The sequence below is a fragment of the Peromyscus maniculatus genome, chromosome 6 (genome assembly GCF_049852395.1).
Source record: "Peromyscus maniculatus bairdii isolate BWxNUB_F1_BW_parent chromosome 6, HU_Pman_BW_mat_3.1, whole genome shotgun sequence".
NCBI lineage: Eukaryota > Metazoa > Chordata > Mammalia > Rodentia > Cricetidae > Peromyscus > Peromyscus maniculatus.
The window spans coordinates 11619493-11646461 of record NC_134857.1 but is presented as its reverse complement, the minus strand read 5'-3'; positions in this window follow the sequence as shown (position 1 = coordinate 11646461).

Here is a 26969-nt window from a genome sequence, read left to right as displayed (position 1 = left end):
CGTCGGTGTTCTCATGGGATGGAAGAAGAAAAGCCCTTCAGGATGTGGTAAAAGCAGCAGGGAAATCAGTCTCTGTGGACCAACTGACCAGAGCTCTACAGAGCTCTTTTTATTGATACACAAAAGGCTTTCTAGCAAGTCAATTTCCACATACCAAATCTTTTGTGTGAACTAGAAGTTGCCTTAAGGAACCATTACCTAAGCAAACACAGTCACTATAAGAATTCCAGGTCTGCCAGGAACATCTTATGACTAAGGTTATGCTAAGGTTCTGAAATTCTCAAAAAAGAGCAACCCCACAAGTCTCAGATAACAATCAGTGATATTTTCAAGAGATTATTTCAAGGTCTAAGTGGCCATCACTCCAGAGTAAATGCCAGGTGCAATGGCCCTGCTAACATTCCACTACACAAAACCTTTGACCTACAATCTGTCCTGTCTTCAAGATGTGCTGTGGTAATGGTGGCACAGAACTTGTGGGAGTAGCCAACTAGTCCAACTTGAGGCCCACACCACAAGGAGGAGCCCACCTGACACTGCCTGGAGGGCCAGGAACCAGAGGCTGGGCAGCCCAGAGACCCAGGATGGAACCAAACACACAGCTAGGGGGAAAAAATCAGTGAAGTGATTCCTAATGATATTCTGCTCTACTCACAGATTAGTACTGAACCCAATTGTCATCAGAGAGATGTCACCCAGTCACTGATGGGAACAGATGCAGAGACCCACAGTTAAACAGTAGATGGAGCTAGGAGAACCCCACAGAAAGGGGGGAGAATTGCAGAAACCAGAGGGGTTGAGGACATCACAAGAACACAGCCCACAGAGTCAACTGAGCAGTGCTCACAGGGGCTCCCAGAGACTGAACTGACAGTCAGGGGGCCTGCATGGGTCTGAGCTAGACAGATGTTATGGTTGTGTAGCTGGGTATTCTTGTGGGACTCCTAACAGTGGGAGTGTGGGGTGTCTCTGACTCTTTTACCTGCTCTTAGGACCCTTTTCCTCCTACTGGGTTGCTTCATCCAGCCTTGATATGAACAGTTGTGCCCAGGCTTATTGTAACTTGTTAAGCCATGTTTGGTTGAGATCCCTGGGAGGCCTGCTTTTTTTCTGAAGGGAAATGGAGGAGGAGTGGATCGGGGGAGAGGGAAGGTGGAGGAGAGGACTGGGGAGAATGGAGGGAGAGAAAACTGCAGTCGGCTGAGTTTCTCATTGCACAATTGTGTGGCTCACAGCAATTAAGACAGAAAAACACCCAAATAAAGCAACATGAGCCAAAACATCTACAAACATATCATTGAGTTCGTTGTGTGTTGGCCACGTTACATATACAGACCACACTAGTTCCTACAGCTGTCATGGGGCCTGCCCTTAAGTGTGGTTAATAACCCGGTGAGACTCCACTGGTGAAAACTAAAAATTCCTTTCAAGCGGTTGTTAATTAGAGATAGCTTGGTTAGGGATGGAAGCTTGCATCTACTTCCCCCTCTCGGTGCTGGGACCCCATCTAGCTTGGACCTGTGCAGGCCCTGTGCATGCCGCCACAGTCTCTGTGAGTTCATGTGAGCATCAGTCCCTTGGTGTCCTCCATCCTCTGGCTCGACAGTCTTTCTGCTCCCTCTTCTGCCCAGCTTCCTGGGCCCCGAGAAGAGGGGTTGATGAAGACATCCCACCTAGGACTGAGTGCTCCAAAGTCCCTCACTCTGCACATTGTCCAGTCATGGGTCTGTTTGTTCCCAACATGTAATAACAATTTAAATCCGGGGCTAGAGGCATCAAGGATAAGCAATTCTGATGCAGGTGTGGTCCCGCCTGCCACTGGCTTTCACTCTAGTCTCTCAAATTCGGCACTGAAGAGGGACCCCGAGATAGGCTGTCGGGCTGAGATGTCCATTAGACGCACTGACAGGAGAGACAGCACGGTGGTGGCTCTGAGAGGAATCAGGCCCGTGTGCACATCCCTCTACAGGCTTCCGAGGAAGGTTTCAGCAGGACCCTGCACTGAAGCTGTCACATTCCAAAGCAGACAGCAGGGGAGGGGCCAGAGGGCGAGGTATGTGACCAACAGCAGTCCCTCCACGTGTCTGAGCCTGTAAACACCCTTTCCCAACTCAGAAACCATTGTGCCTGGAAGATTCAATTCATCAGCACTGCCCTCAGTTGGGGGCCTGTCAGTACCTGTGAAAGGGAAGCAGGGGTTGGGGGGTGGAGGAGAGGTAGGGGTGGGAAGGGTGGGGGGCAGAGGGTCACTGGAGTGGGGTGGTGCTGCCTTTATTGCAGTCTGAGTACAGTCTGGCCTAACAAAGCACTTACCATGCTGATATGATGGGTTTGACCCCAGGAACCCACGTAAAGAACCAATCCATACAAATATCTGTGATTCCAGCTCCCCTGCCTAGAGACGAGGCAGTGATAGGGACAGCTTCTAGAATATCCAACCCAGGAGAGGAAATAGCAAGAGAAACTCTGCCTCAAAGTGAAAGCTGAAACATGACTTCTGAAATGTCCCCTGATTTCCACATGCAGGCCATGGCGCATTCATGACTGTTCTCTCTCTCTCTCTCTCTCTCTCTCTCTCTCTCTCTCTCTCTCTCTCTCTCTCCACACACACACACACACACACACACACACACACACATTTAAAATGTGTATATTGCTTATTACATATAATATATATCTGACAATCAGGAAAACCTCTGATTACCCCCAGGAGAAGTAGCAGGTGGAGGTCAGATACAAGAGCAGATTCTTTCTCTCTGTCCTTTTGTACTGATGGATTTCAGAACTTCGTGAATGTAATATGCATTCAAAAGTAGAAAAGGAAAATACATGAAGACTTCTCTGCCAAGGGAATATCTGTGCTATTCCTTAATTTACACAGTAGTACTGATATTTGGGAGACGTTCCTGCCCTACATTGTCCTATTAGCATCCATGACCCCTGGGATTAAAAGGAATTCTTCGGACAAAAAGTTTATTGTAAATTTCTATTATCTACAATCTGAACACAACCGATTTCTATCATTTAAAACCTTCCAGATGATCTGCATTTTCATTTTATACAGAATAAAAATGAAGGGCTTGGGAGCGAAGGGCACACTTGCTTCTAGATTTCGTGAGATCAGTGGTAGGGCTGGGAAAGAAACCCTGAACTTAACTTTCCTTTCCTCTCCACCACAAGACAAAGCTCATGTTTGGCCACCCACAGCAATAGATTGTGAAAACATTTGGTCTTTGTGTTTTAAAAGCACTTTAATAAAATGCAACCCAATGGTTCGCTTGGACAAGTGGTCTTGGCAGCGAGGAAAACAAACACTTGATGAGAACATCTCTAAGCTTAAGCCTCCTGTCTGTCTTCTATACTCACTATTTTCTCAGAGTCCGGGGTGAAAGGGATACACAAGAGCCTCCGCAGGGGCTCCAGGAGAACTCTCCAAACATCACAGGGTGGGGTCCCCAGTGTTGACCACGTCCTCTCTGACTGCGGCACAAGGCCTGCCTTGTGGTGTGGACAGCAATGTCTGGCCCAGTGCATTGTGTTCTAAAACCAGCAGCGTGTTCCCTCGGGTCCAGCACAATATCCTCTCGTCTCTGAGAGAGCGTCCATCGATTTCCCAGAGAACCAAGCATCAACAGCCCATCTCGGTTTAAGTCCACTGTTCTGAGTTGAGTCTTAACCCCTTCTTCATCTTAGTCCAGCTTTCAGGATCCACTGCTGCTCACCCATTTAATTTATCCAACACAGGTACAGAGGGAGAACCAGGGGACACACACACCATTAGAAATCAGAACAAAGCTGGAGGCAGAGGCATTCCTTGTTGGTTCTCCAGATCTCAGAAAGCCAGGGGTGGTGTTGGAGGCGTGTAATTCCATGACCGAGCACAAAGAAGCCTTTAAATTTGCAGGGGTTTTCAGAAGGAAGTAAACAGTGTGAGGTGGCATGTTAATGGTGATAATGATTGTATCAAATGAAGTGTTGGGTAGCTCCCATATTCTTCTGTATAATCTAATCCTTTTTGTACTTTTCAAATTTCCTGCTGTGAACTCACTATTGGGCAGATCTATAAGCTTGAATGGCCTATAACTTTTGGGATTTCATTTGAAGTCTTTAAGATGGAGACAAGAGTCTAAACTTACACCCAACGGAGAAGCAAATGAAATTGTAAACACGCAATGCCTGACATGATGTTGCTCAGTACACACTAGTCCCTGCTCTTTCACTCTTAATCTCCTTCCATTGCAACATCAACAGTTTGATTTAGGAGAAATTAGAACGGTTGCCTCTGTGAGAGAGGATCTGCCCACTACCCTGGTCGTCTTTCCTCTGTTTCAGAACGATTGTGGGGGCTCATCGGGGATACTGCTGACCTCTACATACCTATAATTACCTGGTCAAAATTCAGAAGTCTTCTCTATATATGGATCTTTGGAGTTAGCCAAGTGATCACAGAACACTTTCTAAACAAAACTTCCACACCGATGTTTATAGCAGCTTTATTCATACTTGCCCCAAATGTAGAGGAAGTCAGGATGTCTTCCACAGGTAAATAAACCATAGAGCACTGCTGCTAGATCAGGAACTTGGACTCAGAACTTACAAGCCAGAGGACCTTACAGAGCAGAGAAACGATTTACTATGAAAAGGCTTAGAATAAACTTGAATGCATTCTAAGAGAATGGAGTCAGTCTGTAGGCTGTGTTCTATATAACTCTATGGCATTCTGGAAAAGAAAATGTGTGTGGAAAATACAAAGAAAGCCTTGTTCTTGCCAGTGGCTGTAAGGAGAGACGACGACGAGGTGGAACACACAAGATGTGTAGGGCCTTGAAAGCATTCTTTGGATATTAGGATGGTAGATTTACATCATGCTACATTTGTCAGGGTCCATATGTCCATATGTTTGCTTCTCTGCTGTTGTGATAAGACACTGAGAAGAGACAGGGCAGGGCAGGAAAAGGTTTGTTTAATTGTGCACTACATCACTGATGGAAAAGCAGTCGGGACAGGAGCTTGGGAAGAAACCACTGAAGCAAAGAGCTTGTAGAATGCTGCTTCATTCCTTCCTTTTCTTAGATAGCCCAGGGTCGCCTGCTTAGGGATGGTCTAACCCACAATAGACTGGGACCTCCTTTATCAGTTAACAGTTAAAAAAGTGTCCACAGGCCAATCTGATGGAGACAGTTTTTGAACTGAGGTTTTGTCTTCCCAGATAGGTCTGTTGTTTTTATCTAAGTTGTTCTATTTACCAATAAAGACTCAGGAGTCAGATGTGGGGGTGAAAACCTGCTCGATCAGAGAAGCTGAGAAGCAACCAGCTGACCTTCCTTCTTGGCTGGTGCCCGCAAGAGAGTGTCTCTCTCTACCCCTCCCAAACCAAAACTAAATCCCTCCCTCCTCCTTCCTGTGCGTCTGTCTCTCTAGCCATACTCCTGGCTCCTCTGTCCTTTGTATGGCTAATTCCTGTCAACTAGTTGCTGGCTCCACCCCCTGATCCAAGGTAAATGTAATTAATACAGTCTCAGAGTTTCACATATCCTGTAACATATATCAAGCTGACAACCAAGATTAGCCATAATGCCACAGAATACAAAACACAAGTTTGTCCTGATGTGAACCAAAGACGTTGGGCAGCACTCATGTCATGGGAAGTTCATCAGTTCTAATGAATCCTCTGGTGTGCAGTGGTTCCTAACTGGAAGCCTATGGACTTGCCTGGTGGGTACTGTATGGGAAATTGCTGTACCTTCTGCTCAATTTGATTATGAAAGTGAAACTGTTCTAAAAATTAAAGTTAAAAAACCCAACAAAATTCTCATTTATTTAAATAACGAAGGCCTTGTTTGATTGTTCATTCTTTTTGACACGTGTTATATTTTAAATTTTATTTGTGTAGGTGTCTTACCTGCGAACATGTCTTGTCACCATGGGCATGCGGTGCCTTGAAACCAGAAGAGGTTGTCAGATCTCCTGGAACTGGAGTTGTGGCCAGCTGTTAGCTGTCATATGGATGACAGGAATACACATCTGGGTCCTCTGGAAGAACAACAGTGCTCTCAACTGCAGGGCCATCTCTCCAGCCCAACTCTGTGGATTTTTGAAATAGGAACTCATTCCACAGCCCCTGCTGTCCTGGAAATTACCATGTAGACAAGGCTGGCCTCACATTGTAGTGATGCTGTCCTCAGGGTTCTAGGATTACAGGCATTTGGCACCACACTGGCCGACTGTTCAGTCTCAGCCCTGAGTCAGTCAGCTTTGAGGTAGACTAAGGTTTGTTTTCTTCCTTTTCTTTTGAGATGTCAGTGTTCAAACTCAGGCCTTCTGTGCGCTGGGCAAGGGAACATGCTCCACCACTGTGCTAGATCCTCTGCTAGCTTCCTTCCTTTCTCCCTTCCTCCTTCCTCCCTTCCTTTCTCCCTTCCTCCTTCCTTCCTTCCTTTCTCCCTTCCTCCTTCCTTCCTTCCTTTCTCCCTTCCTCCTTCCTTCCTTCCTTTCTCCCTTCCTCCTTCCTTCCTTCCTTTCTCCCTTCCTCCTTCCTTCCTTCCTTTCTCCCTTCCCCCTTCCTTCCTTCCTTCCTCCCTCCCCCCTTCCTTCCTTCCTCCCTCCCCCCTCCCCTCTCTCCCTCCTTCCTTCCTTCCTCCCTCCCTCCCTCCTTCCTTTCTTCCTTCTTCCTTCCTTCCTTTTGACAAGGTCTTTCCCTGGAATCCAAGCTGACCTGGAAATCCCAGTTCTTGCCTCCACCTCCCTACATGAACTGTGCTGCCGACCAGGGAGGATTCTAGACCCTAGAAGGTAGCAAGAAAAAGTTGACTTCAAATTATTCTAAAGGCAACATCTGAATTTCTCTCCCCTTTTGTCTACCTTTCTCCTAACTCCCACTTTTTTCTGGTTATATAAACCACCAAACTATTTCTCACCTTCAAGAAATCACGAGGAAGCAATACTATATGTTTTTTGCCTTACATATCTATTTTGGTTAGTCACCTAGAGAAAGAAAAATAGGGAATCTCTGGGTTATTAATATGAACTTAAGCTGGTTTTTATTTATCATGTTTATTTATTTGTATGTGTATGTGCATGTGTGCTTATGCACAAGTGTACATAGATGTACATCCATGGTGCATGTATGAAGGTCAGAAGACAACTTTTGGGGGCAGTCATTTCTCTCCTTCCACAATGTGGGTCCCAGGATTGAACTCAGGTTGTCAGGCTTGGCAGCAAGTGCCTTTACCCTCTGAGCCATTGCACTGGCCCCAATTCTTTATTAATAATAGAAGGACGGCCCCTTTGATGATGGATGCTAAAAAAGACTGGGAATACTATAGGCTCCCTGGTGCCAGGGAATGTTTTTTATATTTAAGGTTTGTTTAATATTTTTACCAATATAAACATTTGAAAAATAAATATTCAGGAAAACGGCTAAGGGAAACATCTCAGGTCAGTGCAGGGAAGAGAAGGTCAACTTTAGCCTGAAGCCAAGAAAAGCCTTCCTTGTCTTCCTCAGCGGTGGAGCACTGAGGTTCTCCTCTTAGGTGCCACGAGCCCCTGAAGTTGAATGCAAAATGCTGTGTTTGCTTGTGTGCATTTTCCTGGTCAAGGGTCTGTGGCTATCACAGGGCCTTCAGAAGGGTCATGGCTCAGGAAAGATTTTAAATTTTGTTATGTTGATACATAACATATTATTGGTCTTTTATGGAAATATATAAACATATCTGTATATAATTTAAATTTTTGGAAACTTTAGCTCTGCTGTCAACTTTGGCGAAAAGTATCTCGGTTTACCATGCTCAGTGGCATCGTACGGAAATAAACACCCATAATATAATGGTCTATGTCAGCAGTTCTCAACCTATGGGTCACCACCTTTTGAGGTTCAAACAACGCTTTAGCCGGGGTCACCTAAGACCATCACCAAAGACCACCAGAAAACAAATTTTAATTCATAACGGCAGCAAGATTACAGTCATGAAGTAACAATGAAATAATTTTATGGTTGGGGTCACCACAACATGAGGAACTGCATTAAAGGGTCACAGCATCGGGAATAGTGAGAACCGCTGGTCTATGTGATGGCTGATCTTGGTTGTCAGCTTGTCATACCTAGGGAAAGGGAGCCTCAGCTGCAGAAGAGCCTCTATCAGATTGCCCTGTGGGGGAATTTTCTTGATTGCTAATTGGTTATGATCCAGTCTGCTGTGGGTGGTACCATCCCTAGGCAGGTGGGCTTGAGCTATATAAGAAAAGCAGTTGAAGGTGAGTCTGAAGCAAGCCAGTAAGGAGCATTCCTCCATAGCTTCTGCTTCAAGCTCCTGCCTGGAGTTCCTGCCTTGGTTTCCCTTGAAATAAACCCTTCCCTCCCCAAGCTGCTTTTAGCCATGGTGTTTATCAGCGCCTCAGAAAGCAGACTAGGACAGCCTAGAAACAAACAAACAATTTTTTGCCCATTTGTATAGGGGTAACACATTGCCATAAATATGTAAGAACTTATCCATGTGGGTTTATCACAGTCGCTAATAAAGTTTTCTCTAAATTATAAGAAGACACTGCTGGCAGGGCTTCTTGGATCAAGAAGCCCATTTCTTGGAAAAGAAAGCCAAGTGTGGCAAGGAAGAGTGGGCTGGTGAGTGGTTACTGAAAGAGGAGTGAGGAGTGGTCTCCTGCAAGGTGCTCCCCCAGCAGCCACTGTTTAACTTTCCTGATCGTTAGCACAGAGGTAATCATCAGCTTCCATCAGAAAGCTGAATTGTCATGTTCGATGGGATGCTTGCAAAGCTCTTAGAATGGTACTTGTTGCAAAACAGGTGCTACTAAGTAAGTGGGGTGAGTAATAGTAGATGTCAAGGTTGCCATCTGAGGGGACTCAGAGATAGGTACAGAGCATCAGAAGTAAAAGTCTTTGGCACACCGTTGGCCCCAGCTGAAGGATCAGTGGTCTCCCAGTGAAGTAGGGACATTTCTTACTCTCTTGACCAACAATGAAACTAAAGCTCATTTCCAAGAATTTCAGGGGACTTTTTATGGTGCATTCGCTATTAGAGAGTAATTTCTGCAAGGGGAAATTGCATTTTTGACATTACATACATATATCAACTTCTCTCCTTTTGTGCCTTGCAAGGAAACACCATGTTTTCCAAGCATCTAGCCTGCAAACCAGTTTGAAAAGCATTGAGCAGGTAGTATTTAGGGAAATACCCAGAGGCTGGGCCCTTCAGTCATCTGGGTCTAAACTGTGTTCTCCTTTCTCAACCAATGCCTATATTAGAAGAGACCATTTCCCTCTTCTGTGTTCCTTGTGAACAAGTTTGGTATCTAACCAAACACTTGGCTAAGAATGTAAAACCATGCAGCGGCTGGGTCCTAGCACCCCAGGGATTGTCAGAAATGGGCTCACTCTCATGACATGGGTCTCAGGCTGGACTGGAGAAAAACAAAATGTCAATGTAATGATGCCTAACAATATTCTGCTGTACTGGTGATTGTGGGAGGTCACCTGGGAGACTGGCTCTTACATTTTACCCCAGGGTACTCTTGAGGAGTGAGGGAGAAGGGATTTAGATGGAAGGATAGAGGGCAGAAAAACAGATAGAAACACAGGATAGCCTCAGGAGGGCCTGGATCCTTATCTACCGGCCCCTTCTGTCTCTTCTAAAGGGTGTTTTATAGGAATGCCATGGGGTGGAGCAAAAGACCTCTCCCTAGCTCAGCCAAGTGTAGACCCTTCCAATTACCTAGAAACCATGCACATGATCAAGCAATCCTCCAATACAGCTCTGCTGGGTAAAGCAAGCTCCGATCTCACTAGGAAACCTTTGTGGGCCTCCACAGATGATTATCCCAATTGTCATCAGAGAGCCTTCATCCAGTAACTGATGGAAAGAGATGCAGACCCACAGCCAAACATTAGGCTGAACTCAGGGAGTCCTGTTGAAGCAAGGTAGGAAGGATTGTAGGAGCCAGAGATGTCAAGGACATCAAAGAAAACCCACAGAAACAACTGACCTGGCTCATAGGAACTCACAGAGTCTGAACCAACAACCTGGGAGCCTGCATGGCAGTGACCTAGACCCTCTACATATATGTGACAGTTGTGTAGCTTGGTCTACTTGTGGGACTCCCAACAATGGGAGCAGAGGCTGTCCCTAATGCTTTGGCTGGCTTTGGGGACCCTATTCCTCATACTGGGTCACCTTGTCCAGCCTAAATACAAGGGGAGGTGCTTAGTCTAACTGCCACTTGATTTACCATGCTTTGTTGATAGCCATGGGAGGCCTGGCCCTTTCTGAACAGAAACAGAGGAGTTGTGGATTGGTGGAGGGAGGGGGGTAGGGTTGCAAGAGAGAAAGTCGGGGGTGGGGATGTGAGGAGAGGAGGGAGGGGAAACTGCAGTCAGGATGTTAAATAAATAAATATAATTTTTAAAAAGAATGTAAAACCGTAATATCTGCTCATGAACAAAATAATAACATAAAAATATTTTCAAATATTTTGTTTTCTAAGAAAAAAGTTGAAAATAGACTGAAACTTGAGATACTATTTTGATGTAACTCACGCTGTCGGGGCTGATGATAACACTCAGCAGCAGTGTTTACTGTTGGTTCCAGCTAATGAGCCTCAGTGTTTTTAGAGTTCCTCCTCTTAGCCAAGGGCCTCAGTGGGGAGCTAGGCCCTTGCTGCTGAGAGGTGAGCTGTGCTGTTAGAAATGAGAATCTCAGATCCATCCCACACTTGCTGAATAACAAATGTACATTTTGTGGCATTCACGCACTTGTGTGTATGTGTTTATGAGTGTGTGCTTGTGTGCCTTTGCTTATGTGTGTGTGTGCTTGTGTGTGTGCCTGCCTGTGTGTGTTCATGTGGAGGCCAGAGGAGGACAATAGATGTTTTGCTTTCTCACACTCTACCTTTCTCCCTTAAGACAGGCCTCTTAGGGAACCCAAAGCTTCGCTGGTGGCCAGTAGACCCCACTGGTCCTCTTATCTGTGTCCCCTATGGCACTATGGTCACAATCATGTGTGGCCACACCTGCCTCTGTGTGTGTGTGCATGCCTTCTGCCTGCACACTGAGCTCCACCCCCAGATCTGACGTTGTGGGGCTTCGGGTGACTCATGCACTTCCATGTTGAAAAGTCATTTCTTTTGCCCACCAGAAACCCGTTGCAGATGGCAGTTTCCCAGTGTGAAGGTAACCTCCTGCTTGTTGCTTTTTTCCTAGTACCCAGGCACCTCAGTGGCACCCTAACTCTTTTCTTTGTGGCTCATTGCTGCATCCCAAGGATGTGTCCCACTTGAATCAGCATTCATTTCCTCCATCTCTTGAAAAAGCCTAGCCAGGCAGAGGCCATTTCTGGAGTAGGTGGCGTTACAGGCCCATACTGTCAAATCCAGCCTTTCATCCTTTCACAAGTGTTAAAATTAAGAAGCTGTGGTTGGCACGCCCAGCAGGGAGTCTTCAGATGAGGAAACGTTTGGATGCTCAGAGATCTGTGGGAGCATGCGCTGTAGGGCTGTGTTTGGGTAAAGGATGCTCACAGCCAGAGACTGTGGCCCTGAAAATGCAATGGGGTGGTGTTGTCTGAGTTGTTCCCAGAACAGAAGCAAAGTGTCAGCAAATGATGACAGCTTTCACGGGAACCGGCGCTGTATGGACCATGCGCTGCCCTGGGAGTTTGGAAGGTCCTCTGCCAGCAGACTGGGAACTCTGCTCCCCGCCCCCTCTGCATTTTGTGTTCCCTTTGTTTGCTCCTCAGAAACTCTTTTCTTCTTTCTCAGGTTCTCCGTGGGTGTGAAAAGAAACTCCTCCCAGCAGTGAGGGAAATGTGTGAAACAAATATTTTGGATGTATTACAAATCTGTTGTTTTCCTTTTCCTCTGACTACATCTCCCTCCCTTCCTGGCTTCAGTGGGGATGAGGATGGGGACCTTGAAGTCAAGCCCTGAGCCATAAACTAGATCACAGATGACTCCACAGCCCCGAAACATGATCAGTTAAGAGTGCCGCTAATATTTTCATCCGGGCAACAGGCTTTCAAAGCATCTGAAGGAGACAGAGGGATAAATGGCTTTCTGCCAGCTGTAGCCAACTTTGTGATGTGACAACTTTGTAGTCATTTACCGTTCCTGAGGCTTTGAGTCACCTTGTAGACACTAATTTATGTCTCACTTTATTTGTGTGTGTGATGGAGAGAGACATCAAGTGTCTTCTTCAATGGCTTCTGCGTCTCGGTTTTGAGACAGAGTCTCTCACTGAGGCCAGAGTTTGCAAAATTGGCCATTGAGCCCCTAACATCCACCATCTCTGTCCCTGGTGCTAGGACAGCAGATGTGGTCTGCTGCACCTGGCCTTTTGTGAGTGCTGGGGATCCGAACTCAGGCCTTCACGACTGTGCAGCACGACGTTTTACTGACTGAACCATTTCCCGCCCCTTACTTATGTAAAACCTTCCTTGTGAAGTACACCTGTAAAGGAAATTTTCTCTAATGGACATGGACATGTTATACTACATGTCCATTACATGTTATAGTACATCTGTGTAGTTATTGTCCATCTTTGGAGCATTCCCAGTTTCTTATTAATATAAGCCATGCTGCTATGAATATCTTTGTGAACAAAAGTGCCGTCTGCCTTTGTGGCCCTCTCCCCAGGACAGTTACCTCCCCATGGGCCAGATGATGTGAGCACTTATTTGGGGGGAGTCTTAACACACACTCCAGAACATTTACATTGTCTTTCTCCTCCACATCCACGCTCCTACTTTGTCTTCCCTCCCACTTGAGTTTTAAAGGGTCAAACAGTGGAATACTCGTCCAGGACCTGACAGTTCGGAATGACTGACGGACAGAGCTGAGGCTGTGGTCACCGTGGCCTCTCCACCTTCTTCTCCCAGACTCATCCGAGGGGTCCGGCCCCAGGCTCCTCTCTCCTGTGTATCACCTGCTCAGCACCACTCAGGGATGTTCCTGCAGTGTGTCCCCGAGGGACTCCTTCAGACACTGACATATTCCTCGAAATCAGGGCCATTAGACGGTAGGTGGCTTACAGGTTTTTCAGCACTGGATTTTCATTCATAACATAGTTCTGATCTCAACCAACCTGTGGGGTAGAATCCCTAGAGAGCTTGGTAAAAGCAAAGGAAGCAGAGCCTTTGTGGGTGGAGGGTAGGGCCTGGGTGGCAGTGAGGCATGAGGACCACTCAAAGCAAGAGAAAGTCATCTGGAATGTGCAGGTGCCATGAGGGACCTGGTGATGGACGTATACAGACACTGGGTGCTTCTTCTAATGCTACTCAAAGATGGCAGCGGAAGCGCTGGGCGGCCCTCAGTCCTCAACACGTTGGTCAGTATTCCCAGTGTTCCGCCAGCTGCGGAGGCCAGACCTATCCTCAAACTGTGAGAAGGCCCTGCTTCTTTCCGGGTCTGTTATAGCTTCCATGGTACCAGCCTGAGGGAGAAACGATCTAAGTCACCGCTAGCAGTCTCTGGCGGCAAGAGGCCGGCTTAGAACCAAACCCAGGGCGGAGGACTTCACACTCCTCTGTCGTAAGCTGGTCTGTAAAAATTACAGTCAGTGCCAGGCATGGCACACATGCGTGATCCCAGCCCTTGGGAACCAGAGACACGAGTATGTTTGTGTGTGAGGCCTGTCAGGCTACAGAGCAGCTGGTCTCAAACAAACAAACAAACAAACAAACAAACAAACGACTGCCATCACGTGCTGAGATGATTCATTTTGTACCCCGAGGAGCTGACTTCTCACCTTATTCCAGAGACTCATGCCTGTGCTGAGGACACAGCGTAGCTGTAGAGTGCCTGCCTGGCATGCACGAAGCCCTGGCATGATCCTCAGCACCCGATAGACTGGACACGGTGGCGCACTTATAATCTCATTACCTTGGAGGTACAGAATCATCAGGTCAGCCTCTGTTACACACAGTTGAGACCAGACTGAGATATGTGAGAGCCTGTCTCAAAAACAAAAAGCTCCCCCACCCCCACTGACTCCCACCACAAGCCACATCTGTACTCTGATCAGGTACCCTAGATGGGGTGTGTTCTCAGCTCAGCCCTGGAGGAATGTGGCTGCATCTATTCATCATTTTATAAATATTGATGAAAAATGGTAAAAATGTTTTAAAGGAAACTTTATCTGAGGGAGTGTCTTGGAATTCAGCTTTCCCCGCTTCCTTCCAAAGTCTTTTAGATGTCCTATTTTGACACTGAAAAACAGCCAAGGTGGGTGGGCCAGCCCCCAGGAACTGTTCACTATCGAGGCACCCCAGATTCTCTGCAGAGTGGGCCTGAGGAATGGGGACCTCAGGTATTATAGTTGCCACAGTCAACCCTTGTGGCCTAGGTATGAGAAATACTTAAAATCCTAGTGGCTCCCCAGAAGGACGTGGTGAATTGTCTGGCATTTTGTGAATGCCCTTCAGTGCAGGGATGTAAGAGGAGGAACAGCTCATTCTGTGGCAGAGATGCTGAAGTGAAGAAGCATCGGCCAGCTCTTCACGGGTATACACACAGTGGCACAGACCAGGACGAGTGGGGGTCGTGTCTTAGATGGTTGCGCCACAGTGGAACCTACTTCTTCCTGTGTCTCCTCCGTAGTCCCTCGCTTAAATGTCAGAGAGGGATGAGAATGTAGCCCTGTGGGTAGAATGCCTGCCCAGCATCCATGAAGCCCTGGATCCCTTCACTAGAACTGCCTGTCATCTCAGCTCCCGAGAGGTGGGGACAGGAGACTCAAAGTGAAATCATCCTCAAGTTCAAACTCACTGCTCCAAGGCTCCTCCGGTGCGGGTTCTCCCTTGGGTTTCTATGTCCTTCTGGCCGATGGCTGGCTGCTCTGTGGGTCTCTCAGGTAACAGAGAACTGCCTGCAGCCATTTCAGCCCACCTGCCTGGCTGACCCTTCTAGCATCCCCTGGTGCAGCCCTTGAGAGTCATCCCTGCTAGCTGCTTCCTTCCTGAGCTCCACCCAGATGCCCAAGCTACCTGGGGGTGTTTGCAGTAATTCCCTTCCCCAAAACCAGCTTGCCTAGGGCAGATATGGTCTCTTCTGGTCTCCGTTGGCAACTGCATACACACACACACACACACACACACACACACACACACTCAGGCCCACATATGTACATGTAAAATAAAAATATTAAATCATTTTTGAAGTGTAAATTTTCTTATAAAAAGTCTCATATGGTATTCTGAACTGTTAGCATCCCCCACCCCATCCTTAAAATTGCCCTCGCCTTCCTTCTCCACTCACGTGGAGGCTTTCTGGGTACCTGGTAATGTCGAAACTAGGAAAACAGCAGAGGGGATAGGTACCCTTTGGCGACTGTGGTGAAACATGGCGCTCTGGGCATCGCTGAGCTGGTGACATCTTAATAAGAACAGCTTCAGTTGCCTTCAAGAGACAGGGCCTGGTGCTTTCCGCAGGGGATGGAGAGGGCCATTGGTCCCGCACCTGAAATTCCGGTCACTTGCTTCCTCCTGTGCCTGACCACAGCTGCAGGGGGTCAGGGACAACTGCAGGTGGTCTCCGGAGATGGCAGAACACACAGGAGGCAGAAGGCTAACTGAAGAGGGAACCCCGTTATCACAGCTTTGGGGAGGTCACCACCCACACTGAATTGATACTTTTTGGTGATATGGTTGTTGTGGGGTCACCCGTAAGTAGACCCTCGTCTCATTCCTGTGAGTAAGTTCAGTAGGCTCAGTGGTTCTTTGTGCATCCCCAGGAAAGGTTAATGCAGCAGTAACTAAAGTTGGAGTTGGGGTTTGTAAATCCTTGACCAGGACCGGAAGTTTGTGAATAAGCAACGGATTTGGAAGACTATACTTGAAGAAGCGGGGTGCTTACCCCACAGACACAGAAGGTTTCCTGAGTAAAAACATGAGGAACAGCACTTGGGAGGAGTCTTAGGGAAGGGAGTTACTGCAAACACCCCCAGGTAGCTTGGGCATCTGGGTGGAGCTCAGGAAGGAAGCAGCTAGCAGGGATGACTCTCAAGGGCTGCACCAGGGGATGCTAGAAGGGTCAGCCAGGCAGGTGGGCTGAAATGGCTGCAGGCAGTTCTCTGTTACCTGAGAGACCCACAGAGCAGCCAGCCATCGGCCAGAAGGACATAGAAACCCAAGGGAGAACCCGCACTGGAGGAGCCTTGGAGCAGTGAGTTTGAACTTGAGGATGATTTCACTTTGATTCTCTGGTCCCCACCTCTCGAGAGCCAGGTCCCCTGGGACTGGAGTCACAGAGCCACCCCTCTAGTCCCAGGGAAGCTGTGCACCTCCCTTCTTCCTCTCTGGACGGACAGAGCTCTGACAGTGCAGACACTCCTCACCAGGTGCGTTCACTGCCTGTGCTACCTTTGTTGCCATCTTTGTTATGACGTCATCACCAACTGCCAGTTGGGAAAATGGAGACGTAAGGAAGCTTCTGTTTAAGGCGTCTGTCCAGTGACTGACGGCTATCACTTGGGCATCACCAGGCTAGCACCTGTGGAGCAGACTGCAGGGACTTCGCTGCTCTCTGGCTCGTCGTGGTCCCCAAAGTCTTAAGTGAAATCCTGGAAGACACAGATCTCTGAGGCTAAATTCAGAATCTTAAAACATTAAAATCCTGAGAACATCAGTTCTCATGAAGAGCAGTATAAGAGGGGTAGAAAACCGAATTCTGAGGAAGGAATTGGCCAAGTGATTTGGCAGCAACAAACGGTCTGGCTTAAAAAAGCGTCTTTGGGGCTGGAGAGATGGCTCGTGGGTAAAGCACCTGCTAGGCGATCTTGAGGACCCGATTTCCAGCGCTCAGCACGTACAAACAGCTGGGGACAAGGGCAGGTACCTGAAATTCCTGCGCTGGGGAGGTGGAGACAGATCCCCTAGCTCACTGGCTGCCCCATCTAGCTGAATCGGGGAGCTCCAGATTCACTGAGAGACCCTGTTTCAAAAAACAAGGCGGTGAGTGACTGAAGATCACACCAGCTGCTGACTTCTGGTCTCCACACACACAGGAAGGGGCTCAAGCAGACATTCACAAACACATGCTCACACTTTAGAAAACACACGCTCACATACCCCAGAAAGGGGGAGAAGGAAAGGAGGAGGCGTGAGGGAGGACAGGAGGAGAAGGAAAAGAAGAAGGTGCTTCATCTGTTTGCACTGGCATCCTTTCCAGATGAGGAAATTCCAGCAGCATTTACTGAACGAAAGCTGGTTTTCCCTGAAGACAGCAGGAGAATAAGAGGACACACAGTGTGTGTGCCTGTGCCCCAACACTTGGGGAGGAGAGACAGGAGATAAGAAGTTACGCTCATTTTTGGCTATGTTGAGTTCAAGGACAGCCTGGGCTACATGAGACTCTGTCTCAAAAAAAAAAAAGAAAAAAAAAATGAACAAAACAAACACCCAAAAGTAAATAAACAAATTCAGGGAAGGTAGCTCAGTGGTACACGTTTGCTTTGCATGCAGTAGACCCTAGTTTCGATTGTCAGCAGTACAAATAATAAATTAATTAATTAGTATTTATAAGTAAGTTTTAAAACTGCCTTTCCCCACAGAATTTCACTTTTTTTCTTTTGGATTTTCAGTACTTCACTATTTGGAATTGTGATATCCAGCTTTGTTCTTTTAGGTTTATGGTACAGGCATGTTCTTCTGTGTTCTTACTCAAGTGTTTAGTTTCCATGATCAAAGATGCAAAGATTCTCCAGGCCCACTTGAAGGCCTGAGCCTTCTCCCACATGTGTGGTGAATATTTATTTTTTAAAAAGTTATTGGTAATGTTTTTACAGGTGTTCAGAAGTCTGTTGTTTAAAGGAAAGATGAGGTTACAGCTCATGATGAGAACCTGACACTCGATTGGCTCACTCTTCAAAGGCAGCCTGGGGTCCCCATTGGCTTTACTAATCAAAAGGCAGCAAGTCTGTAAGATCCACTTCATAGGAGATGCAACATCCATTCCTGGGTGCGCGCAAAATTTTACAGGTCCGTTCAGGAGCAACACCTGGGGAGCAGGGAGATCCGTGCTGGTTCACTGCCTCTTCCGGAAGGAGGGAGGGGAGTTGATTTTAGATGGAGAGTGTTAGTGAGGAGTGTAACACCAATAGCAAGGGCTACCAGGGACAGGGCCTGTTGTGACTTCTGAACCAAGGCTGTAGAGAAATCATGTGATGCAACATGTGTGAGCACATCTGCAAACACCTGGGACTCATTGCATGCCTGACTTTGAATTAATATTGATAATTAATAATTAATAAATAATTAATATTTGTTCATAGGGCAGTCAAAACCTTCTCCTGCTCATTTTTTCTCAACTCTTTCATGGTTACAAGGCCCAAGATAGAAGGCACAGGGTCCAATTAACCAATAGACATTAGTTTTGTTATACTTCTGCAGGCTAGAGGTCCAAGACCACGGTGTCCTTGGATTTGCTTCTGGTGAGGACTGAACTGCACTGCAGACAGCCACCTTCTGGCTATGTGCTCACATGGCCTCGTTATCAGACCACAGGGAAAACGTGAATCTTCATCTCTGCAGAAGGATGCCAGTCCTCAGATTGCCCCACACTTAGTATACTCACCTAGCCTTAATTACCACCCCTCCCCCGCCATGTTCCATCTCCAAATACAGTCACATTGGGAACTGGAACTTCAATATAGGAAACTGAGAGGTTGAATGAGGACACAATTCAATATTTAACACTTTTCCTGCTCCAAATACTTCTGATCAGCTATCACCTGCTAGGTAGGCTCTGTGCTGGCTAGTTTTATGTCAACTTGAGTCATCAGAGAGATGGGAACCTCATTGAAAAATGTCTCCATAAGATCAGGCTGTGGGCAAGCCTAAAGGACATTCCTTCCTTAGTGATTGACAGTGGAGAGAGGGCCCAGCCCACAGTGGATGGGGCCATTCCTAGGCTGGTGGTCCTGGGTTCTCTGAGAAAGCAGGCTGAGCAAGCCATGGGGAGCAAACCAGTGGGCAGCATCCTCCACGGCCTCTGCGTCAGCTCCTCCAGTTCCTGCCCCATTTCAGTCCTTGCCTGACTTCCTTCAATAATGGACGATGCACACGGAAGCATAAACCAAATAAACCCTTTCCTCTCCAAGTTGTTTTTCGTCATGGTGCACAGGAATAGCATCCCTTGTTTAACATTTGTTTAACTCTGTGAAGCTGTGATATTTTGCCTGTCTAAAACACATGATGGTCTAATAAAAAAACGGAACAGCCAATAGCAAAGCAGGAGAGAGAGAGATAGGCAGGGCTGGCAGGTAGAGAGAATATATAGAAGGAGAAATCTGGGAGGAGAGGGAAAAGAAAAGTGATGCAGGAGTGAGAGAAGGAAGTAGCCAGAGAAGGAGGAGGACTCCAGGGGCCAGCCCCCAGCCGCACAGCAAGCCTCAGAAAGAGTAAGATTTATAGAAGTAAGAGAATGGGAAAAGCCCAGAGGCAAATGGTAGATTGGATAATTTAAGTTAAGAAAAGCTGGCTAGGAACTAAACCAAGCTAAGGCCAGGTGTTCATAATTAGGAATAAGCCTTTGTGTGTGTGACTTATTTGGGAGCTGTGTGGTGGGCCCCCAAAAGAGCCAAAAACCAAACAACAACAATCCCTAAAACAAGCTTGGTGCTAGGAAAAAAAAATAATGTAAGAAAATATTGCAAACCCCAATTTAAAGGAACTCACTCTAGACACTGACTCCCTAGCTACTCACTTGGCGGAATGGTCTGAAAATGCTGTGACTTACAGCGTCCACTTTCCCATGGCCTTTCCTATGGTGCTACCGTGAGCACACATCTCTACAAACATCCCAAGGGAGTGGAAGGGATTGTTTTCTTGATGCCACAGAGCTGCCCTGAAGGGTCCCAGTGGAATGAATTTCTGGGCATTGGAAAGCAAGAAACTGGTATAAACTCTAGTAATTGGAGCAGCACTTACAGTGAATTTCACTGGGCTCTCGAGGTTTATCTGGGACAACTTCCCTGATACACGGCCCCATTCCCTATCTTACACCCACAGGGCAGAACCAAGACGCATCTTGGCAGGGAGGCTGTGGCAAAGGCTTTCTGAGGAAACAGGGGTGCGAGTGAGTAGCGGACAGGGGACCAGGGGATGGGAAACTTGAAAGGACCAAGCAGATGCCTTAACAGGCTGCTCATTCTTCTCTCAGAGATCAGGCCTCAAGTTCAGTTTCCTGAGACTGAGCAAGCAGTCTCTGGAAGAGGCGTGAACAAAAGACATAGCATAGTCCTTGCAGTAGCTCCCTTTCTGCACGTACTCTGACTGCTCAAAGTTCAGCCAGATGTTTACTGTCTGGGACCCCTCACCAACTTAGAGTTATGTGCATGAGTCAAGGACAGAGCCTGGACCACTGAACCAGCCCCCACAGTCAGTACGTGCTAGGCCAGCCAGCCCCCATGGCGGCTCAAGGACAAAGCCTGGGACTTGTCCCAGACATCCCCCAAAGTGATAATTGTAACCACCAACCAGTAAACTCAAAGGTTACATACCCTCACCCAATTAAAAGAGAGCAGAGATAAAAATAAAGCAATCTGAGTTGGACCTGTGCAAAATCCCCCAAACCCCTGAAGGGCTTGTGGTGTTTGCCTTTAAAAAGCCAGCCACACAAAGAAAGAGCAACTCCTCCCTGCCTCACTGTATTGGGTGTAGGAATGAGTTCCCTGTCTAGACTTGTATCTACAGAATAAACCTTGCTGTTGCATTCTGGACATCCAAGGTCTTCGGTGGTCTCTTTGGGGTCACAATCTGGGCATAACAAAACTCTGCTGAAGATAAACCAAACAGAGAAAGCTGAGATTCTGAGACATACCAAACACTTTTAAGCTTTTCATTAGCTGCACTAAGCTTTCACATTGCTGCCCCGAATATCCTCCACTTGAGATTGATTGTTTGGGTTAGCAAGAGAAACACAAGTCCTGGGAGTGCGATTACAGGGAACTCACCACCAGAGGGCACTCAGGTTTTCTGTCCTCAGAAGAGGAGCTGGGAAGACCCGCACTATGAGGGATGGTAAGGGAACTGGGTAGGTAGGACTTTGGAAACTATTGTGCCGTTTTGGCAAATGAGGGGCACTTAAGACCCAGTTATTAAAGTATAGTGTGTATTATTAACCTGGACATCTCTATAAACCTACTCGGGTATAATATTCCAATTCACATAAAGATAACTTTCTTGTGTGTGTTTTATATCACAAGGGAGTGTATATTACACATGAGTGTGTGTGCATACGTGGAGAGGCTTCCTTTATGACTTAAAGAAATTTACACATGGTTTAAATATTGCTTCAAGTTTAAAAAAGATGTTGTGTCCAAATCACACCATTTTTTCCCTAGAAGATTCAGTGGCAGAGAAAAGGCTGCGTAATTTCAGAAAGCCTTTAAATTTCACTGGCATAGCAGTTGAGGCGGCTAAAAGCCAGCAGAGTGAGTCACCAGCCTGGAGACATCAATTAGAGCTGACACCAGGCCCCAGTTAAAGCCTTCCCCTGTTCTCTCCTTGACTATATACCAGTTCAGACTTGTGGCCTGTGCCATTTACTGCTGGCCTCCAACTGATTACCTACTCTGCCTTTCTCTAAGGTCTTATGGCCACTGAAAATACCTTTCTTTGTGTTAAAATATTTATTATTATTTTAAAGGTGTGTGTATTTGTGTGTCTGTGTATGGGTTTGTACATGTGAGTTCTAGTGCCTAGGCCAGAAGGGGGCGTCAACCCCCAGAGCTGGAGTGACAGGTGGCTGTGAGCTGCAGCTCTGGGTGCTGGGAACTATGCAAAAGCCTTAACTCTTAACTACTGAGCCAAGTTTCTGGCCTGTGCAACCAGGTTTCTTAACTTCTATATTTAGCAGGTAACTCTAAGGACCTCCTTTTTTTTTTTTTTTTTAATATTAGGGGCTGTGGAATAGAAAGATGAAAAGCACAATGCAAATTCTCTTGATTTCCTCTCACTTCATCTCTAGGAAGCAATAGTCATAGAAAGAGGCTAGACCAAGGCCAAGGGCACTAAGACATTCCTCAGGCTAGACCAAGGCCAAGGGCTAGACCAAGGTGGGCTAGACCAAGGCCAAGGGCACTAAGACATTCCTCAGACAAGAGACAAAATTTGCTTTGCTGTTATTTGCCTCATTCTGTGGCTGAGGCAACTATGACCAGAGAAGCCAAGTGCCCTCCCACAGCTCTGGGATTTGAACTCAGATATTCGAAGTTAAATTCTAGCTTATTGTCCAGCCTTGGCTATAAGAGTTAGTTTACCCAAACCACCTGAAATGAAGGATTTTCTAGTGACAATGACCATGGCCAGTGATGTTAATGACAATAGCAGCTGTTATCACCAGTTGACTGATGTGCAGAACACCAGAGCTTGGTTATCTTCAGCCCTCTTGAGAGCTCTCCCAGAATACCATTACCAAGTCACAGCCAAGGCTTGACCTTCAGGAATGTCAGAAACCAAACCAACCAAAACGTACAACCTCAGAGAAGGTAAAACAACCTACCTTTGGTCAAGTTCAGAATTAGACCTAGGTTTGCTATTCAAACCACTCTGCTATTCTGTGCATAGTGAAAAATGTTCGGGCATATGAACTATCTGCAGATTCTTTTAAAACCTGAAACAATAGCAAAGGGAGTGAGTGACGTTCTAACTTTATGTGGCATGGTACAACGATTCAACTGAAGAAATACTAATACGTGCTAACACAGGACGGTAACTCACCTTCCCTGCCTAGAAAAACAAGCAGCTCTGATTATTTCCAGTTACTTTGTCCTTGAACTGGAACCTCTGGACGTCTGCTGTAATTGCACAGGAAGTCAACCTGGACTGGTTCTGTTTTTCAGGGCCACAGCATTTCATCATTGCTGGGACTAGTCCACAGACTCATCACTAGCAATCAAGTTCATGCCTGTTTCTGGTTCAATGAATCCTTCTGGTAATTAAAGTTGAGAGAATGAATGGCTGTTTTATTGCGAGTTGCTGACATCTGGCTGTAAAGCCACAAAAAGGGAAGTGTTCAGAGAAAGTGAAGGTGTAGTTGCCGCTGAACTTGAATTTATAGGTCTCGGCACATTGAACTCGAGTCAATAGCTCTGCTGTGTTAGCGATGATGAGAAGTTGACTTCCCTTCTCATCAGTGCCTTGGAAAGAATCAAACACCAGACACTCCAGCGACTAGTCAATGCTCCTTAGAGAATATTTTACACCTCCCCCCAAAACTTGAGCATTTCTCTAATATCATCGCTAAGAACGGACACCAGGAGGTGGTTATAAGCGAGAACCAGATGGGTTTCATGAGCGTATAGAGGAATGAACAGTTCTGCCAGTCGGTGAACTGAGTGTATGGTAGCTTGTATAATTTCGTTATGGAGATGGGCACAGGAGAAGAGACCAAGGCACCAGCCCAGGGAAAACTCACTCTAGATGGCAGCAGTGAACGAGGGTGTGGAAGAGGCTCAGGAGCGGCATCTTGGGGTGGGGTGGAGACAAGGGACACTAGATGTTAGATCAGGTTGAAGACTGCAGTAGGGGGTAATGATGCACTGTGCGGCCCTGGAGTCGTGGAAGTGAGGAGTCAGAATCAGGAAGTCTTTCTTTACTTCTGCTTTGGCCTGGCTGTGACACCTGGAGACTCACTTTCCTGTGCACTGCACCGCCACCCTGGTGTGACACCTGGGGACTCACTCTCCTGTGCACTGCATGGTCACCCTGGTGTGACACCTGGGGACTCACTCTCCTGTGCACTGCACCTTCACCCTGGTGTGGCACCTGGGGACTCACACTCCTGTGCGCCGACACCCTGGTGTGACACCTGGGGACTCACTCTCCTGTGCACTGCATGGTCACCCTGGTGTGACACCTGGGGACTCACTCTCATGTGCACTGCACCTTCACCCTAGTGTGACACCTGGGGACTCACTCTCCTGTGCACTGCACCGTCACCCTGGTGTGACACCTAGGGACTCACTCTCCTGTGCACTGCACTGTCACCCTGGTGTGACACCTGGGGACTCATTTTCCTGTGCACTACACGGTCACCAACTTCCTCATCAGATAGATGGGACAGGATTGGAAGTCATCCTGAGTCCCATCAGACCTCATATGACTTAGAACCTGAAGGTGCTTCCGACACACTCACTGCCCTCTGTACAATAAATGACCTTGAACTCATGGGGGCTGCGGTGGAGACAGTCACACATATTCCCCAGAGACAGCATGCCCTTGTCTTCCTGACAGAAGATGCTCGTACACTCACCTTCACAGACAAGCCCAATTCTGTCCTAACAGTAGCAAGGGCATTTTCATATGGTTGACTGCATAACCAGCTCACCTACACCCCCTCTTATGCAGGCCCCCTTTATTCAGCAGCTCTGCCCACAGAGGCCACAGCTGTCAGCACTGGCTCCCAGCCAAGTGAGCTTTGGCTGTGCCATGATGGCCAGATTGTCTTTGCTCTTTTACTATGTGCGGGCAGTGTACTTAGCACGGCTCACATACACGCACCTCTTTCCCTTTAGTATCCTTGCCGTGGGCCAATCTTAACATAACGGGTGTGGTTCATTCTGTACCAGACAGTGCTGTAGCCCTTCACATACACGAGCCTCTTCAACCTTCAGGACAGCTCGGGTGAAGACTAGTCAGCAGTGTGATTTACGGGCAAAAGCTGAGGCCTAGAAGGGCTTGTGGCCAGTGCCATGTGGCTGACAAATGCCAGAAACAGGATTTGAACCCTGGCACCTCCCTCTGGGATCTTACAGATTATTGTGCTTTAAAGAGGGCTAGTAATCCACACATAAACCTTCTGTTCTTCTCACTAGATTAAAAGGAGGCCTTGGGGTCTTATTTTCCTCAAATTAGGGAATGTTATAATCTATGATCTTGATTCTCTTGCTAGGATTCATGGTATAGTAATGTCATCACAGTGATAAACCAAATTCTACCAAAGTACTGCATTCACACATTTCAGGGGGAGCATGGGGGGAAGAGAGGAGAGGAGGGGAGGGGAAGGGAGAGGAGGGGAAGGGAAGGGGAGAGGAGAGGAGAGGCAAACATCACCAGATCAAAAGAAGCAGATGTAGCAGGCTTTCTTGGACCACCAACCAGCTCCCAAATCAAGAATGGAGACTTACCAGTTATGAATGCTCAGCCTTATCTTACGCTTGTCCCACTAGCTCTTATAACTTAATTTAACCTGTTTCTCTTCATCTGCATTTGGCCTCAGGGCTTTTTAGCCTTCTTTCATTCTGTATGTCCTACTCCATGTCTGTCTGTCTGGCAGCTGCCTGGGTGGCTAGTCCTGGCATCTCCCTCTCTTTCTCCCTTGTTCTCTCTCTCTTCTTGAGATCCTAGATTCCTCCTCCTACTTATTCTCTCTGCTGGACAGCCCTGCCTACCCCTTTACTGCCTAGCTATTGGCTATGCAGCTTTTTACTAGGCCAATCAGGTGTCTTAGGTAGGCAAGACAACACATCTTTACATAGTTAAACAAATGCAGCAGAAACAAATGTAACATACCTTTACATAGCTAAAGCAATATTCCACAACAATTATAAACAAATGTAATACATTTTTACATAAAGTAATATTCCACATTCCCCCTTTTTAATCTAAATAAAAAGAAAGGTTTTAACTTTAACATAATAAAATTATATATAATAAGAATAATTATCAAGTAAGATTACATTTACAATGTTCAGTCCATTTGTATTTGGCAAATTCAGAGAAAATACTCTATTATTTATCCTTTATCTTTGAGTCCAAAGTTTTGTACCTAATTTACCTTCTATCATGACTAAAGAGAACTGTAACTATAACTATCTAATCTTCAACTTCATCAAAGATCTCAGAAGGATATATTACCTGAGTAAGCAGGAAGTGCAGAGCAAGCAACTTCCAAAACTATAGAAATGAAAAGACATCTGGCTGCCTGGACAGTCACCCAAGGTTCGTCTGCAACATTGGGGCATCCATCTTTGGCCTAAAGGTCTAGAGTATCTGGCAGACTTTTCTACGAAGCAGGAATTTTGAAGGACTGTCCCTCCTTGTTTTGGAAAAGTTCAGCAGTCTTTTTCCTTTGTGTCTCACTTGTTCAGTTTGTACAGCATTCTGTCAGCAGCCAAGGCAAGAGCAGTTTCTTACCCAAACAGCTAGCTTGGCCACAATGAAAGCCAACTCCATATGAAGGTTCTTCAATGCCCATCATCCTTTTATGAAGTAGATTGGTGCTGCCAGGGGCAGACCTGTCTCATGTTAATGAAAAGCCCTATGTTAACAAAACATTTTAAATGCAATATTCTGTAGGTTTTGGAGTGTTAGAAGATCACCAATCTATATAAATTATATCTGTTTAACTTTAAAAACATATACTATGACTACAAGTTTGATTATTATTAGATGACTAACTACTAACCTGCATTTTTTAATTATACATTACATTTTTAATGAGCTGCATAGGCAAGCACAATACCCCAAACAAGAGTAGAGACATAGTACAGTATAACAATAACTTCAAATTTGTATTAATATACTGTAGATGTAACCAACTGTCTTATTAAATAAGAAACACAGAACCAATGTAAAAGAGAAAGCCGAGAGGTCAGAGCTCAGAGCTAAAATCTTACCCCTGCAGTGCTCCTAGCTTCCCGAAAGAGAGCTACTTCCTGTGTGTAAGTCTTTTCATAGTCTTTTGTTCTGCCTTCTCATTGGTTGTAAACCCAAACACGTGACTGCCTCGTCACTGTATGTATAGCCCCCTAGGTCTTAAAGGCGTGTGTCTCCAATGCTGGCTGTATCCCTGAACACCCAAAGATCTACCTAGCTCTTCTACCAAGTGCTGGGATTAAAGGCGTGTGCCACCACCACTGCCACACTCTTGCTAGGGCTCTAATAGCTCTGACCCCTGGGCAACTTTATTAACATACAATCAAAATCACATTTCAGTACAATTAGAATACCACCACAATATAC